This window comes from Heteronotia binoei, chromosome 18, assembly GCF_032191835.1.
Source record: "Heteronotia binoei isolate CCM8104 ecotype False Entrance Well chromosome 18, APGP_CSIRO_Hbin_v1, whole genome shotgun sequence".
NCBI classification, from domain to species: domain Eukaryota; kingdom Metazoa; phylum Chordata; class Lepidosauria; order Squamata; family Gekkonidae; genus Heteronotia; species Heteronotia binoei.
Genome location: NC_083240.1, coordinates 19242556 through 19258925, shown reverse-complemented (window position 1 = coordinate 19258925; position 16370 = coordinate 19242556). Strand labels below are relative to the sequence as shown.

The window sequence follows — 16370 nt, the reverse complement described above, 5'->3', positions numbered from 1 at the left end:
GGAATAATGAAGTGCCCAGCAGACATTTCCCTCCCCCCTTCCCCCGGTTTCCGGTGAGTCTGAAGCGAGGGATTGGCGTCTCTACTCACGAGTTGCTGCCAACTTCTTCAAAGTAACACAGACACACCATCCCAAGAGGAAGCCTTTCAATCAGAGACTGAAGCCTCGGGAGGTGGAAAGTAACATGGTGGCTGACTGGGGGCGGGAAGGAGCCTGGGAAAGAGGGAGAACCCCCGCTGGGACCTAGGGATTGGCAAGCCCACTTGAGAAGTAGATCTTAACTGGCCAACTAGGTAGTATGGGAGGAAGTGGCCCTTCTGGTTCCCTCGTCCCAAGTCGGTCAGGGCCTTAAAAGTTCTACTCACTCAAAATCTGCATACCACAGTATCAGAAAATAATTCCTACGTATCCCATAATCCAAGAGCCCCGTGGCACAGAGTGGTAAAGCTGCAATACTGCAGTCGGAGCCCTCTGCTCACGACCTGAGTTTGATCCCAGCGGAAGCTGGTTCAGGTAGCCGGCTCCAGGTTAACTCAGCCTTCCATCCTTCCGAGGTCAGAAAAATGAGGACCCAACTTGTTGGGGGAGAAAGTGTAGATGACTGGGGAAGGCAATGGCAAACCGCCCCGTAAAAAGTTTGCCGTGAAAATGTTGTGAAAGCAACGTCACCCCAGAGTCGGAAACGACTGGTGCTTGCACCTTTACCTTTTTTATCCCATAATCATATAAAACATATTTTTGGGAACATGTTTATTGGTTAAATGTAACTAATCAGTTATGTGTTTTATGTTGTTAAAGCGGGAAAATAAGTTTAGGATTGATTGAGAAAGCAATTATAGGATATGTTTTGAACCCACCCACCCCCACCCCAGAAAGTTTAGATAATTCTACAGGCCCATCCTATCCTACTGATTTGTCTTTCTGCCTGTGGCAGTCAGTTGAGTTTGGAAACCCCAGAAGCAGACCTTGAAGGTGTAGATAGAATTGTGTCCCTGTTACTGATCTTACCTTGTACTTGGAGGTATATCGCCTCTGAACTTGGAGGATCCAGTTAGCAGCCAAGGGAAATAGCTCTTGATGGATCGAATCCACTGTGAATTTAGCCCTTTTCAGTTACGCATGGTACATGCAGTCAGGCATGCACCATTTCCATTTCCTCTGAAAGGGGCAATACATGGCCTTCGTACATGGTACATATGTACTGAAGCTAAAAATCCACATGTTGCCCATTTCAAGTGTGTCTCAGGTGGATTGTGTGTAGCACACACTCACTATGCACAAAGTGCACTCAAAGCACCAACAGAAAGGAGCTTTTGTCTAAATCTTTTTCAGAAACCCTTTTAAAAACAGACTATATGCAAGCGTAATATGAACAGGTACCAGTATAAAAGGGACTGGAATTGGCTGTGTCGAGAAGATTTAGTGTCCCGTAACTTTAGACAAACAGTATGGTGAAGGTTTTTACAGGCATCTGGATTGGCTTCAGGAGTGGCAAGGTGGGGGTATTTAACATGACCCCCCAAGTTTGACAAAGAACTTGAAAATAGCCTTGTTTGTGGACAGCACCAAAGATGGCCACAACCAGTATGAGTGAATTCTTGGTTTGCTTTCTCTGCCCCTTCTGGGTTAAAGGAGACTTTTTGCAAGTCCTTATTCAGGCCCCTCCCAATCCCAGAGTTGGCTCTGGCAGACCTCCCAGTTGCTGTACCACTTTGGCTGCTCTCGTGAAGTTGGCAAACTCTTACATGCTAGCTTTCTTGGCCCTTACAGCTTTCAGTTCAAGACAGGAGGTGAAGTCTCTTTCAACCCCAGAACAGAGGCATTGTAAGACATTGCCTTTTCCTAGTCATTCTACAACAGCAAGAGAAATTAGGGAGCTATATTGTAATTTTGAACTGCAGCCCATTGCCTGCAAGCAGCAATCTCTTCTCCTAAGAGGAGGGCCTTGGCTTCTCTATGGTGTGTTTGTTGACCTTCCAAGGTTAGTCACTTCATGGTACAGGATGCTGGACTAGATGGACCACTGATGTGATCACACAGAACTCTTATGTTCTGCCCCACCTCCCTTCTAAAGAGCAAGTGTCCAGGTTTTCTTGGACTCCTTGAGAGATGTTTGGAAAATGAAGGTCAAAAATTCTAAGGGAACAAGGGAGCAAACAATGTTATTAAAATATTGTTGGATTTCAGATAACATCGAATGGATGTTTTTTTTTTTATGGCTGGCTATAAATTTATTTCCATTGGGCAACCATGGCAGAACAGCAAAGGACTATAGTTTACATACCAGCTCTGTTAAACATCTGTAGATATTATCACTTGGCAAGTAAGGCTTGATTTTGTTGCTTTGAATGGGTAGCAGCCCAGTTTGAACCAGATGTTGTGTGAATATTAAGTCCCAAGGGTGGGTACTTTTTTTTTTTAATCAGTGTTGTATCTAAATTAGGCTTAGCTATGGCCATTTGAAATGAAGGTCCATAAGAAGTCTACCTGATCTACAGGTGTTTCCTAAATATATGTATACCCATTAATGTGGATGCTAGGGTGGGGGACTGTTGTGGAGGAGCGGCAGCTGAATCTCAACTGCAAATGCCATCTCTGTTAGTCTTATGAAGAAAACACAAAGATTATATCTGTTTTTAGCATGTAACGTGTAGTTTGCTCTGATGTGGATGGGCCAGGCTAGCCTGATCTCATCAGAGCTTGGAAGTTAAACTGGGTTAGCCCTGGTTAGTATGTGGGATGGGAAACCACCAAGGAAGTCCAGGGCTGCTACGCAGAGGCAAGCAATGGCAAACCACTCCTGTTTGTCTCTTGCCTTGAAAACCCTATGGGGTTGCCTTAAGTCGACTGTGTCTTGGTGACAGTAACAAGTTGGAGGCTGTTTCAGTATTGAAATCTGCCAGTAATGTAATGGGGTTTTTTTTCCCCATCTGTGCCTGTTTCCCACAAGCAGCCTCTGAGGCAACAGAATTCTGTGGTGCTTGTGAATTTCTGGGCCAGACTGTGGTGGCAAGCAACTGTACCCAATTTTAGACCTGGATTCCGCTCAGGCTCCCTGAGGTACATCAGACAGAAGGAAATTCTTGCTCCGTTGACCAGACAAGGGCATGAGACCATGTATTTCTTCTAGGCCTGGCTCAGTCCAGAGGCTTCATCCTGCTGCCAGTTATCAAACTGAATGCATAGCCTGGCTCCTTTCTGTGCCTGAAGTGGACTCTGAGGCCTGATTGGTCACACATCTTTATTCATCTTAGCCCCCGGCCTCAATCAGTTTGGGTTCAAGGCACAACTTGCAGGAGATGAAGAGATGCATAGAGTGATTCTCATCCTTTCTGACATCCCACTGATCTCTCTGTCAAAGAACCGATGTCCCACCAACCATGATAGAAACAAGAAGCCCACTTTTTTCCAAAAAGGACCTTCATATGTTTACAGGCATACTAGCCCAAAGGTCACAGGTGGATAATCTGTGGTAGGCAGGGTCAACAGGATATGGTGTGTCACCCATACAGGAGAAAATGGGGATTGAGGGAGAGCAGATTCTTACTGATTGGTAGCAAAATCCTGTGTCCCGTCTAGGCTACTGCTGTGCCCACCAGTGCAACACATACCATTGGTTGAAAACCAGTGGCAAAGAGCATCAGCGGTAGTATCCAATGTCATATCTGTCTTTTGATTTCTAATCCCCCCCCGCCCCCCCCCCCCCCAGTATTCAGTGACTCAATTGATTTTTGATGTATGGTGGAGGGAGAAGTAATTGAGAAACTACTACAGTGGCTTTCAGCCTGTCCTGAGCAAGCCAATCTCTGACTCTGATTTGAGCAATTGTCAGTAAATTTTGATGTCAGTTTTTAGTCCAAGGAGAGGAACCTCTGTTGATCCACCTTTAGTTAGAATATTGGCTGAGGGAGTTTAGCCCCGCCTGACTAGAAAATGGTGGTCGCTCAGGGGAAAGGAAACAGTAGAAAGCCTCGCCTCCTTCAGAAGTGTCCTCATGGTCTGTTTCCTGTTGGAAATACACAAAAAAGGATGCTTTACTATGTCACTACCTATCAAAGAATACTGAAAATTCTTTTTTGTAGTAATTTTAAGTGCTTTATATCCCACAGAGCAAACTGGGGGGTCATGACTGACAAAGGTGTGGATTTTCTGGAAAAATAAGAGCTGGAGAACTTTCCAGAACACTATCCAATCCTCTGAACAGTGTGATGTGATTTAGCTTGTTTATTTTTACTTTATATTGATTTAGGGAAGTTTAAAGATCACTTCCTGTTAATTTTATGTCCCAGTAGCAACAAATAATTGAACTGAAGCATTTGATTAAAGAGCAAAAACAAAAGCAAGAGTGGTTTATATGCTACAGGCAAGCAGATTCAAAGCTTTATGTGGGAATGATTTTTATTAAACTAATACTTGAAAGAAATGAGGACAGTGTTGCATGTACTTCCTTTATATTGTTTACGTTTAAAAAAAAACCAAAGGCAGTGAAAACTGGGCACACTAATTTTAGAACACTCAGAAACCTATTCATGATACTCTGAGGATGTGGTTGCCCACTATTCTGTTTTGACAGAATTTGTCTATGGTGGTCTTTTGGGCAATTTACTGTCAAATAGATCCATATCAGACTGGTGACTGTAGTAATTCTTCCATCGTATGAGAAGAGACATACAAATAAGAATTGCAGCTGTGGGTTTGGTTTGATTTCCATAGCCCATCAGGTAAAAATTCACAATTTGATTCCTCACCCCCTCCTCCACCGCCCAAAAGTCCTGACTGAGGAAACAGTATTGTTGCCACGCTTAAGCGAGGCATTAGCCCCTTTCAGGCATCAGTGGAAGTTACACCAATTCCTGCATTCTTCTTAAGCCTATTTGCATGGCAGCAACCAATACACTAGATTTAATGGAAATGGAGAGAATGAACTGAAGGAGGGATTGTATTTTTGAAAGCACCAGAACATATTGCAAAAAGTTGAGATACGGACCTTCATGCTGGGCTGATCTTTGCATGTCCACCTTTCCTTGCTGGCACATCTGCTAAAGGCAATGGGACCATTTTTTACTTTGTTTTGTTCTTTTAAAAAATGTAAGCAAGTTTACTGGCAAGGAACTACGATGAATTGAAAGTATCAGACAAATAAACAAAAACAGTAGGATGCTCCAGCATCCTGGTGTAGTCCTTGGTCTACTGGCCTGGCCAAAGTCTCTAGAGGGCAAAGGACAAAGGAACAAGAGCCCTTTGGCACTGTGCCTCGGGCCACACTAAGGCTGAATACCTGGGAGTGACAGAAGTTCAGCTCAGATCTCATTCAGCTGACAGAGATGATCCTAATCTTCCTTCTCTTTACCTCCAGCTCTCTGTATTTCTGGTTGCCCACATAACCACTATCAACAGAGTGGTACCCAAGGCAATGTATGATCAAATGCAGCAGGCACCACGAAGTCAACTGCCATCTTAACCAACAACGTGAGCAGTAACTCATACAAATATGCAGGGCAGCAACAGGCACCATTCATTGGACTGAAATTGCCTGTGTGTTTCCTGCATGCCTGAATTCTGTGATGGGTTGGCTGAGGAAATGGGAGGGAGGGGTTGTCTCTGGGTACTTTATTCCAAAGTTCTGGTGCCCTCACGGAGAGCCTTCTAAGGAGGAACTCCAAGCAAGGCCTCCCCAGCAGATACCAAAGAACTGGTGCATCAGATGGATGGAGATGTTCTTAGGGATGTGCGCAGTCCCTTGTTACTACTTCAAAGATGGGATCCAGTCATGCAGCCATGCTCCAAAATGGCCAAACCACGAAGTGTTTTTGAGCTGGCTTGCCCAGACATTCATGGCCCAAAAGAAGGTAGGAAATGCAGAGTTCTTGTAAAGCTTTCCTATCTTGCTGCCTGGAGCCAGTTCTCACCTGTCACACATAAACAAGTGACTGTTTAGAGGCCAGGTGACCAGGCAGGCATGTTGTTAGAGATTGGCCACTGAAGGCTGCTCTATTTTGCTGTTGCTTCCAAGCTGTTTTTGCATGGAGCTCCTGTAAAGCATGCAATGGTAGTCTAGAGGCTTCCGATTCTTTTCTTTTTTTTAACCTGACTGGAGAGAATTAACATGAATGGGGAATGAAATGCTGTGAATGTCCAAGATATGGGGATTTAAAGCAGGGGGTGTTGAACTCATTTGTTACGAGGGCCTTGTTGGGCCGGGCCATGTGTGTGCCTTATTTAAGATTAGGTAGCAGAGATATAAACTTTATAAATAACACATACACAATTAATTTTTTTTAAAAAAACCAACTTAAAACGTGCTTAAAATTTTAGTACTTGTTGGTCTTAAAGGTGCTTTCTTTGTATTTCTCCCATGGGACCCAGGGAACTGGGCAAAGGAAGCTCTGGCTCTTTCCTTTCTTCCCCAGGGAGAGAGGCTTGGCTCAGTAGTTCTGCTGTGTAATTGAGAGAGCCTGGAAGAACAAGCTCCACTTTCCCCCCTTCCTCAGCCAATGGAGGAAATAGAGGTTTTGCTCTGAGGCTCCTGTGCAATTGAACAAGCCTCGCAAAGCAAGCTGTTATGCAGGACGAAGCAAGAGATAGGGAGAAGGAAGCAAATGATAGCCGGTTGCTTGGAGGCCTGATAGGAGCCCTTCCGGGGCCTGATTTGGCCCCCGGGCTGTATGTTTGACAACCTGATCTACCAAGATCAGTTCTTATAGAACACAGTATGTAGCTGTTAAGGGAGGAAGACTCAGTATTTTATAGTTGTGCTTCTGTACTATTAACAGTAATATAGTGTCATTATATATACTTGGAGTCATTGTCAAATACATTTCATTGTCTGTCTGTGTGGTTGAAGCTGTAACTTAACCAGGCTGTGTTTGACCCCAGTACCCGATAGATAATGTGCTTAGCAGAAGTGTTAAGTTTGGGACCATTTGTGATTCAGACCCCTTAGAGGATCTAAAACGAAGCCAGATGCAGCTTCCAGTCACTTCTGTTCTCCTTTTCAGAAGGTGAGAACAAAAATGGAAGAGGGAATGCTTGCTTGTCCCGTGTCCCCCTTCCGCTCACCTGCCTTTCCCCTCCTGTCAGGATATCTTTGGGGCCCATGTATTGAATCAATTGTACGATTTTTTAATATCCCAAAAAGGACTATGGCTCCTCTCTCCTACTTGCTTTAGCACTTCACTTTTCTGAGCCTATAGTAGAAGTGGAGGGATCTGTCCTTTTATTATTATTGCGCTCCTTCAACTTTGAACTAGTTTGGTTAAACTCCCTTAACTCGGAAGAAGCAAGGCATGCAGCCTTTCCTGGTGCCTCTGACCATCCTGTTGAGTTAGTAGGCCCTTTCCCATTCTTAGAGACCCCAGCAGATGCTTAATCTTGCCACCTTCTGGAACTGGCCTTGACAGGCTACATAACCTGCACCAAGTCAACTGGAATGTGCACTCTTGATCTCTGTCCCCGCACATCCACACCCATATACATTGGTTCCTGTGTATCCATTCTTTTCTCAAATGGGCTGTAGCCCAGGGCTTGGCTGTCTGACTGTCTCCATGGGTTGGGGCAATGCTGCTGGCCCATCCCTCTGACCGGCTGCCTTGCCATTTCTGTGTAAAGAATCTCTTATTTTTCTCTATTTCAGCCAAGCGAGACAGAGGGGGCCTCAAAAGCAGGGGAGTCCCACATGGGACCCTAGCTTGTATTAACAGCACTTTGGTAGGAACTGGCGAAGGCCTGTGAGCCCCCCAACCCCAGGGACTGGTGCTTGTACCTGCCGGCACCAGCAGGGGACCGTCTGCCGCCCGCCAGCCTGGAGCACCATCTACACGTCTCCCCAGGCAGCTGCGGCCACCGGGCTTCCGAGGCCAGCCTGTGAGTACTGAACCAAGGCGCTGCTAATCTCTTCCCTTTTGCAGGGCTGCGACAGGTCCCTGCCTTGACTGCTGGGAACCCTGACAAAAAAACCCTGCCTTCATACCGGACCAGAGCAGAGTTCATTTCGTTGTTGTCCTGCTTCTGGCAGAGGCCAGCCACAAGCTTTGGGAGGCTCTCGAGCAGGATGTGAAAGCAATGGTCATTCCCCCGCCTTCCCCAGCAGGTGGCATCCAGTGGTATACAGCTTATGAACAGGGAGGTTCTTTTGAACTGTTCGATAGACCTGTGTCCTGTGAAATGGAGCCGCCTCTTGCAGTATCCGTGCTCTTGCATTGGCATTTACGATGCTGTATCCATCAGGGCTCCACGGTATCTTTTCTCAACAGCAGCCAATTCGGAGTCTGACAGTGTGGACATAAGAGTTAGGGTTTTCTGGGCTGAGTACAGTTGTTCCTAAGTTTTGTTGAAATCAGTGTAATATTTTCTACCCACACAGTCTGTCTCTTAGCTGTGTTGCAGGGCTTCATTCTTCCCTGCTGAAATCTAGCCTTCTTTTTATTTTCTTTTTGCCCCACTGCATAGTTTTCTCTCGGCTGTGATTCTTCTTCCAGACACCGGTGTTGAGCACTTGATCTGAAGTACCTGTAGTGATATTAAGGCTTCTGCGATAGTGGGAGGCCTCTTGTCCAGTCTTGTCATGCGCCAGCACCTTAGGCACCGGCAAGAGGGAAATGGGAAGGAACACACCCTAGCATCATGCTAGCGTGCTCCTATAACATTTGGTAAAATCTGGTATCTGCTTTAGTAGTCACAGAGTTTATGCAGAATTGTAGAGCATCCAACCATGTCACTTCTGGTTTTGACCAAAATTGATGTAAGCATGCTGGCCCCATGCCACATTTGCTCTTAAGAACATAAGAGAAGCTATGTTGGATCAGGCCAGTGCCCCGTCCAGTCCAACACTCTGTGTCACACAGTGGCCAAAAACAAACCAAGTGCCATCAGGAGGTCCACCAGTGGGGCCAGGACACTAGAAGCCCTCCCAGAATACAGAGCATCACTGCCCCAGACAGTTCCAACGATAAGCTGTGGCTATTAACCACTGATGGACCTCTGCTCCATATGCTTATCCAATCCCCTCTTGAAGCTTGTAGCTGCCACCACCTCCTGTGGCAGTGAATTCCATGTGTTAATCACCCTTTGGGTGAAGAAGTACTTCCTTTTATCAGTTCTAACTCCTAGGGTTGCCGACTGTGACCTGGCAGCCTTAAGTACCAGTTCGTCAGTCACTGATTTGATCAAGCCAAAATTCACAGCAATAAACAGGAGAATATGAAAGATAAATCACTCCACACTGCAGCATCCAGTCTTCCCAAGTAATACAGATGTGCCCCTCCACACAAATTTGACTCCCGCTCATCATAGCCGTACTGGTTTTCCAAGTGTTCTGGTTATCCCTTCTCCTTCGTCAGTTGGAACGTTTATGAGCATTCTGTAGTATCATGGGAACTTGGTTAGCAACCATAGTGGGGGGTTGCAGGCTGCAGGTGAGCATGTTTAACTATTGCATGTTAATATGTGACTTGCAAATGTGGTGTGGTGAGTCTGCTTTTCTGCTGGCTGTGAATAGGCATTGACATTATGGTCTCTCTGACTGCAGTTATTATTATTTTGATGTATTTATAACTCATTTTCAGTCCTCATGGTCCCCACCCTCAACCCAGAGGAGCTAACAAGGTAATTTAAAAGATCCAATTTGCAACAATAAAACCACCACAATTAAGAATGTTAAGCAAAGAATCTCGTTAGAAAACCCAGCAGGTACAAACACAATGCTGCCAACGCTACCTCAGTCTCAAATTAGTTCCCAAATAAAAATGTCTTCCGCTTACTCCGAAAGGTCTGTAAGGACAGTGCCAACCCTCACTTCTGGATGATGGGAGTTCCAAAGTTTGGGGACAGCAGCTGCAAAAGCAGGGGGTGGGGGTCCCAACCCATTGGTTATGGCTCGTTTCACTGCATTCTTACATCAGGAAAGATCCAATCCCAGTGTAGAATTATCTGCTGCTTGTGGAAGGCAAGGATCTGAGTAGGAAATAAGGCAGAGAGGCAGTCAGTAGCTTCCTCTATAGGAACTGTTAATTTCTCAGAACGCTTTGACTCTTTGCTCATGGCATACAGCTATGGAATTACAATGACTCAATTTACTAAGTCTTACAGAGCCCTTAAGAGCCCCACGGCACAGAGGGGTAATGCTGCGGTACTGCCATCCTAAGCTCTGCTCACGACCTGAGTCTGGAAAAGTCGTGATGGTCACGTTTCCCCACCGCCATCAGCCTTGGAAACATTATTTACCCATCTGCCTTTCCCCACATGTCATCTCCTCCAGCTTGCAAGCTCCTTCCAGCCTCTGTTATCTGAAGGTGGTTCTTCTCAGTCCCAGCAGCCGGGTGAGTGCGTCTTTGCAAGCCTTGCCTCCAGCCACAGATAACGGCAGAACCTCTAGGCAGAAAGGCCTCTCTGAGTCACACCAGTTGAGACCGTTTTTTTGCGCTGTGTGTGTTGCGTTTGCATCGGCTGCCCCTCCTTTGCTGCCAGGTGCCCTGATCCGACATGCCTGAAAGACAGGGGTTATGAGGTGGGTGGGTGGCTTTGTGTCTTTGAGCAAGCCTGCCGGTCCTGTCCTACACTCAGCGGCCCCAGTCGGTGCCTTGGCACACCCGCTTTATACAAGCCTGTTCTCGCTTCTTTGGGCAGCTGAGGCTGGCTGTATGCCAGCACTTATTCTTTCAGTATTGGTTTTCCATGCTTGTTCGTTAGCACGTTTGGTGTGTTCGGGCAGAGGTGGACTAGATTCAGGATGTCGGAAGTTTTGGGGCGCATCCTCTGTGGCCTGCTGAGATAATGTCATAGCGCGAGAGAACGCCTGTCCATTTTAGCTGCCCCGCATTTGTGCTGTTGTGCTGTGTGGTGCCGTGCCGTGTCGTGCCAGTGGAGGGGGCTAAGGGGTTGAGAACGACTGCAGTTGCCAAGACCCCTTGCTAACTTCAATTATTGTAGAGGAGGAATCTGTCCAAGCTTGCCCCCTTCCTCAGTAAGATACTTCACCATTCGGGTCATCCTGGGGGAGAAATCTGAGTGTGTACACACACACCCTTTCCATTTTAAGGGCACTTTGCCGTACGACAGGGTCTTAATTTAAGGAATGCTGAAAAGGATGGGGGGTGGCTAGGGACACAAAGTTCTGGGGGGTTGGCTAGGGGCACAGAATTCAGGGGCATTAGGCAAAGCAGCATTTGGCACGTTGCTCTGATTCCACTACCTTTTCACTGAGGGAAGAGGGAAATGTGACCTTGGGCTATCTCTTCCCCCTAATCTACCTTACAGGGTTGTTGTCAGGATAAAATTAGGGAAGCATACACAATACTGAGCTCCTCATAGGATAGGATATAAATGTGAGAAAAGGGAATGGGGGCAAATCTGGTGTAAACTGAGTATTGTTTTTAGCCTGTTCATGCAAACAGTAAGATGTTTGTTTTCCTATAAGATCTGGCTGGCTTTGGGAGGTCAGGGGAGCCATGGGGGGGTGGAGGGGCTCATGGTGGTTCTTGACAGTCCCGCTTCTCCCAAATCCAGTAAAGGGTCCTTATATTCTTCCTTTTGACCCCGTTGGCATCCTTCTATTCACTTTTCTAGTCATTTCCAACTGCAGGAATAATAAGTATAGACCGAAAGGGTGGGGGGGAGCAGAGAGTTGATCTTTCGTGTTCCAAATGGCCTCCTAAGGTTTGAGCTGAACAAGGACAGAAATAGTGCAGCCTGGTGACATTTTAGGAAAGAGAGCAGCTACCACCCTGTGAGCAGATTTTATAACAATCCACGTGTTCCATTTTTCTTTTGTCTCAAAAAATAGGCAACAGCTTTTAAAAGGAATCCCCTCTGATCTCTTTCTCCTGCTTCCCCTCCCATTTTCTGAGGCTCAGGCAATGTATACTAAGAGCAAGAATGGATGTTAATGGGTTTAGATTGAGTAAATGAAGGCGTTCGCAACATTGGCTCTCTAAGGAGCCTGCTGACTGATGCTTGCATTTTGTTGTTGTTTTCAAATGTATGTTACTTTTTCACCTTAGGTGTTTTAGTGGGTTTTTAAAAAAATAATAATAATTGCGACTCTGAAAGAGGAAGACTTTTTAAAATATCTCAATTTACCTCACAATTGGGGAGGGGAAGGGTTGCCAACTGTGGATTGGTAAATACCTGGGGATTTTAGGGGTAGAGCCTGGAGAGGGTGGAGTTTGGGAGGAGGGACTTCAGCAAGATGGAATTCCATTGAGTCCACCCTCCAAAGCAGCCATTTTATCCAGGGGACATGATCTTGGTTGGGACGGTGGCTCAGTGGTAGAGCATCTGCTTGGTAAACAGAAGATCCCAGGTTCAGTCTCCAGCATCTCCAACTAAAAAGCATCCAGACATGTAGGCATGAAAAACTTCATCTTGAGATCCTGGAGAGTACTGACTTTGATGGACCCAGGGTCTGATTCAGTAGAAGGCAGCTTCATATGTAGTCTGGAGAACAATTGTAATGGCAGATCTCCGTGAACCACCTGGAGGTGGACAACCTTAGGGAGGTAGGATTCGAAATTTCGTTTCATTTAAAAAACTGGATCTGGATACCTCAAGTTCACAGAAGGGGTCCTTCTTTGCATATTCCGGGCAAGGGGAAGGGCTGGTATAGACTGTATTACACTGTGTGTCAATAGAATTTGATAATCAGGTACAGAATCCAGATTGGTAGGTTTGCTGCTGGTGCCGCTGCTGGTGAAGTTGGTGCTCCTTCTCCTCCTTCCCCTCCTCCTCCTTTAAAAGGCAAATTTCTGGTCCTTACTGTTTTGAGTACAGGCTCGAAAGCATGGTACAATCTCGCCTGACGCCATGGGGATAGCTTGTTTATTGCCTTTCTCCAGAACTACCAGGATAAAATATATAAAATATATATATATTTGCTTATATAAAATAAGCAAATACAGGCACATTGCAGAGTCAATTTTTTTCCACAGTACAGAATCCTGGGGGTTGGGGGTTGGGTTGTGATTGTTGTCCCCATCCCTTCATACTAGAAAACTCCAAACTGCAACTCTTGGAGGCAGGAGTGTGTCCTAAATGTTGGGGATTCTAGAGCTTGAGTCGGGATTTTCATGGACTGAGGCTTGTGGCTAGTCTAGGTAGGTCAGGCCTGGTTCTAGGACCCTTCTGGAGGCCTCACTTCCAAAAGGAGGTGGACAGAATGGATGGGGTGCAGAGGAGAGCGATGAGGATGATTGGGGGCCTGGAGACCAGGCCTTATGAGGAAAGGCTGGGGAACTTAACAGTGTTCAGTCAGGAGAAGAGGAGGTTGAGGGGGACCTGATTTCTCTCTTGAACTATTTGAAGTGATGTCACTTAGAGAGGAGGGCAGGGTGCTGTTCCTGTTGTCAAAAGAGGAGAGGACTCGAAATAATGAGTCTAAATTAAGGGCGAGAAGGTACCAGCTGAATATTAGGAAAAACTTGTTTACCGTAAAAGTTGTTCAGCAGCGGTATCAGCTACCGAGGGCTCCCCCTCACTGGCAGACTTGTAAGCAGTGGGTGGACAGACACTTGTCAGGGATGCTCTAGGCCATGGGTGTCGAACTCATTTGTTATGAGGGCCAGATCTGACATAAATGAAACCTTGTTGGGCTGGGCCATGTTGGGCCGGGCCATGTGTGTACCTACTTAAGATTAGGTAGCAGAGATATACATTTTTGAAGAACACTCTCTCTCTCTCTCTCTCTCTCTCTCTCGGCTTGGCTTCGCGAACGAAGATTTAAGAAGGGTGCAATAGTCCACGTCTGCTGCAGGCTCGCTGGTGGCTGACAAGACCAATGTGGGACAGGCAGGTCCGGCCACAGCGGCTGCAGGGAAAAGTCTGATTTAGGGTTGGTCCTGTAGCAGTGCGATTCTTATTTTTTGACCACAAGTAAGGATGCCCGTTGACCGCGGCTAGCCAACTGGGGTGGGGGAGACGAGTTTTGTTTAGGCCACCTTTTCTAGGCCCCTCTCCGTGTGGAGCAAGCAGTGCTGTCCCTAGATAAGGCTGCTTGGTCGTTCAGGGTGCTGCCGAAAGATGCTTTCGTCTCCGGGTTAGCATCAGGCGACCAATACCCTGAACCGCCTACATGCAGGATCGGGACTGCGGCTTCCAGTGGCACCTTCCACCTGCCGTTTCGCCCCTTGCCCATCGCTGCAGGACTTGATGCGTTGTGGGTTGTGTGTGTGGATATGCCCTTCAGGCCTGCGCAGAGGAATTTTTTAGGTGAAGCGCAGTGTGCGCGGTACTGGCTCCACCCGTTCACCTGGGGGTCATCTGCCATGGCCCAGTAAGCCGGGACGCCGGCAGCGAGTCCTCCAGGTGGTAGGTGTTACATTAACGAGCTCTATCTGCCCGGGTTTGATGTTAGAGTTTTCCTTCTCTTTGAAGAACACACACACACATATAATATATAAAACATATATTTAAAAAAACTTAAAACATTAGCGCTCATTGGTCTTAAAGATGCTTTCTTTGTATTTCTCCCATGGGATCCCAAAGGAAGCTCTGGCTCTTTCCTTCCTTCCCCAGGGGACTGGGGAGGAAGCCTCAACCAATAGAAGGAAGAGAGGCTTGGCTCAGTAGCTCTGCTGTGATTGAGAGAGGCTGGCAAAGCAAGCTCTCTCCCCCCTTCTCCCCGAGGAGCCTCAGAGGTTTTGCTCTGTAGCTCCTGTCCAATTGCTATGCAGAAGGAAGCAAGAGAGGGAGAAGGAAGCAGATGACAGCCAGTTCCTCCGGGGGGGGGCTGATTCGACCCCCAAACTGCATGTTTGACACCCCTGCTCTAGACTGATCATGCACTGAGCAGGGAGTTGGACTAGATGGCCTGTAGGGCCCCTTCTAACTCTGTGATTTTGCCTGGTCAGCAGATTGGCCTGTTCTGCTGGTTGGGTTTCAAGTTTTGGGTCCAGCTGAAATTGCTGCATGAAAGTGCCCTAATCTGGAAGGCAGCTTCTCGTTTGGTGTAGGTCTTTGCAGCATGGCCCTGGCACAGTATAACATAAGAGCAGGCAGCTGGTTTGGCAGTAGATCATGAAATGTCTGCCCATGCCCGAAACACACCGTGAGCTGGAGCTTATTTGCATATATTACTGTGATTTGCACTGGGGAATGACAGGGAAGGTCAAATCCACCTCCCAGCCTGCAGCCCTGATCCAAATCTCTTGCGTCTTCAGCTGCTTTGAGCTGAAAAAATCACACATTGTTTGGCTGCAGGGGAAACTGCCTTACTGAGAGAGAACGTTGTTCTAAGTTACCCTGCCAAGTAAAAATTTGCCCACTCTCATGAGTCTCCTGTTTTCTTCCTCAATTTAGAAATGTGGTAACATTTCCCACAAATTTTTTGAAACATTTTTTCTTTTAACGATGGAGATACAAATACCCTGCTGTTCTCCCCTGTGGAGAACCAACACGTCACAGCATTGCTCTCCTCTCTGCCATTCCATCCTCGTGACAACATCTCTGCGAGGTAGGTTAGGCTGAGAGAGAGATTGGCCAAAGGTCAAGCATTCACAACAGAGTGAGGATTCAAATCTGGGTCTCCCATCTCCTACTCTGATGCTTTATGTAAGAGCCACATAGAATAAACATCAGATGTTTGAGAGCCACAAACCAAGAATGTCAGAGGTCTGAGAGCCGAAAGGAAGGAAGATGGGGAAGGGAAAGAGGTAGAAAGAAAGGAATTTTAACTCTAAATGCATCCTCCAAGCCGCCGGCTGGCTTGGCTTTGAGAAGTGATTTAAAGAGACAAATGCCTTCTCCAAGCCAGCAAACGGGGGGGCTTCAAGAGCCACATAATATGTGTGAAAGAGCCACACACTATGTGTGAAAGAGGCACACAATATGTGTGAAAGAGCCATATGTGGCTCCCAAGCCACAGTTTGGCCACCCCTGCTCTAAGCACTACGCTGTACTCCTCTTCTGAATAGTCTCTGTGCAGTTGCACATTCAGGGGTTTTGTACAGAAGGCACATTCCCTCCCACTGCATAATGAGGAGCAACTCTCTGTTCATGCCTTGAGGCAAGACCCCTCCCACCCAGCATAGCTGTTCTTTTTTTCTTTCCAGACAGCTCCTTTGATTTCCATATGCCAGGTTGAGATAGATTCTGGATTTTTCCCCCCTTTTGGCATGTTGGTGTTCCTTTTTTTGGCAATGGGAGGGAGTAGGCCCCTGCCCGCTGTATTATTTGTCTCCCTCAGCTCAGCCTCCCATCTGTGCTGTGGCCAGGAAGCATCTGTGGTTCTCTGCTTCCCCAAGCAGGGTACAAAGAGGTATTTGTATGGGAGAGGAAGGCCGCATCGCAGGTCCCCTCCTCTGCTAAGATCTCCCTTCCACTTTTCCATTGATTTGGCAGGCGTAGAGCCCTTCCACATTTAGTAAGTGAAAGTCAGGGCA

General features: G+C 46.8%; 1 protein-coding gene across 8 annotated transcripts in view; it reads left to right on the top strand.

The window, feature by feature from the left end:
* Positions 1 to 16370, top strand: part of ZNF362 (zinc finger protein 362) — a 45423-nt gene that overhangs the window by 10868 nt on the left and 18185 nt on the right. For 4 of the 8 annotated variants that reach the window (XM_060259312.1, XM_060259311.1, XM_060259310.1 and 1 more), the window contains one exon: positions 7634 to 7863. The exons of the other annotated variants lie outside the window; for them this stretch is intronic. The gene's annotated coding sequence lies outside the window, so the exon portion shown is untranslated. The remainder of the gene's footprint in view (positions 1 to 7633; positions 7864 to 16370) is intronic. 8 annotated transcript variants of the gene reach the window in all.